The sequence below is a fragment of the Vanessa atalanta genome, chromosome 13, assembly GCF_905147765.1.
Source record: "Vanessa atalanta chromosome 13, ilVanAtal1.2, whole genome shotgun sequence".
In the NCBI taxonomy this organism is placed as follows: Eukaryota; Metazoa; Arthropoda; class Insecta; order Lepidoptera; family Nymphalidae; genus Vanessa; species Vanessa atalanta.
Window position 1 is genome coordinate 236,267 of NC_061883.1, and position 1,542 is coordinate 237,808.

The following is a 1,542-nucleotide window of genomic DNA, read 5'->3' on the forward strand; positions in this document are numbered from 1 at the left end:
TTAAGACTAAGACACTTTGAGTGTTTACAATCCCGTGCTCCGGGACCACGTGCAGCCGTTGCATCCAGCAACTGTCAACAACAAGTGTGAACTGTCCTGTGAACTCTTTCCGGTCATAGTGAATGTTATGGGAGTGAGAAAATATAGAGTCCTGTGTTTGAGCGCTATGATATGTCTCAAGAGAGAGAAGATAACTGCCCAAGATAAGAAGGTCATGGTCATCATCATCATAATCATTATAATAAAAACTCATCATTATTATGCGTATCACACATGCTTTTGGTTGAAGAATAATTTAGATAAGTAATATATATATATTTATATTTAAATCTACAATGCATAACTAATGTAAGCATTAAGCATTAGCATTAGCAGCCTGTAAATTTTCCCACTGCTGGGCTAAAAGCCTCCTCTCCCTTGAAGGAGAAGGTTTGGAGCATATTCCACCACGCTGCTTCAATGCGGGTTGGAGGAATACACATGTGGCAGATTTTTTTTTTTTTTGTTGGAATTAGACACATGCAGGTTTCCTCACAATGTTTTCCTTCACCGCCGAGCACGAGATGATTATAAACACAAATTAAGCACATGAAAATTCAGTGGTGCCTGCCTGGGTTTGAACCCGAAATCATCGGTTAAGATGCACGCGTTCTAACCACTGGGCCATCTCGGCTCAATTAAAAATTTTAACTAATGTAATAAGGAATAAAAATTAAACCAACATATATTTCATATTTTATTTTCTTAATTATTAACTGAATTATTAATTATTATAGTTACAAAAACTTAGTATAATTCAGATAACAACAATATTTTCATGTAAGGAAACATTTAATTATTTCATTTAAAAAAATATCATTTTCTGAGTGTATATTAAAATTAATTATAAAATAAAATTATATAAATTAATTTAAAAAAATAAATTATATACATAATTATTATTTACATTTACATCACATGTCTTTGGTGACGTGGATTTAATATTAATATATCAAGAGCATAAATTAAATTAAATTGTATTTAAATAATAAGCTGTAAAGTACAATAAATAAAAACTTTCACTTTAAAATAAAAGCCTCAATGAATGTCCTACTTTGCTAATCGGACATTTCGTGTTACAATCTTGACGTTTACCTTTGAGGAAAGTAGCCCTATTACATCGTATTACCTTAAAATTACTAATTTTATTTTGGATATAATAATTAGTTAGCAATTCCTGAACAAATCACTCCGTTTTGCACTTATAAAATGTTGACTTACGTTGATTCCTTGACATCCTCTTCAATGCGGTTTTCTATTTATTATAGTCGTAATTGACGCTCTGGTTTTTTAGAAACGCTTTTATTTTTTCTCACAGAATACAGATCCGCTCTTATTTTACGCCGTGATTGTGTACCTAAATCATCACAAAGGACTATCTTATGGATTTTTTTTAATCGGACTCACAGTTTCTGATATTAGCGTTTTCAATTATACAAAGTCTCCTGTTTTGTAATAATATAAGTATTGATATAAGTTAAATTATATATAGATATATATATA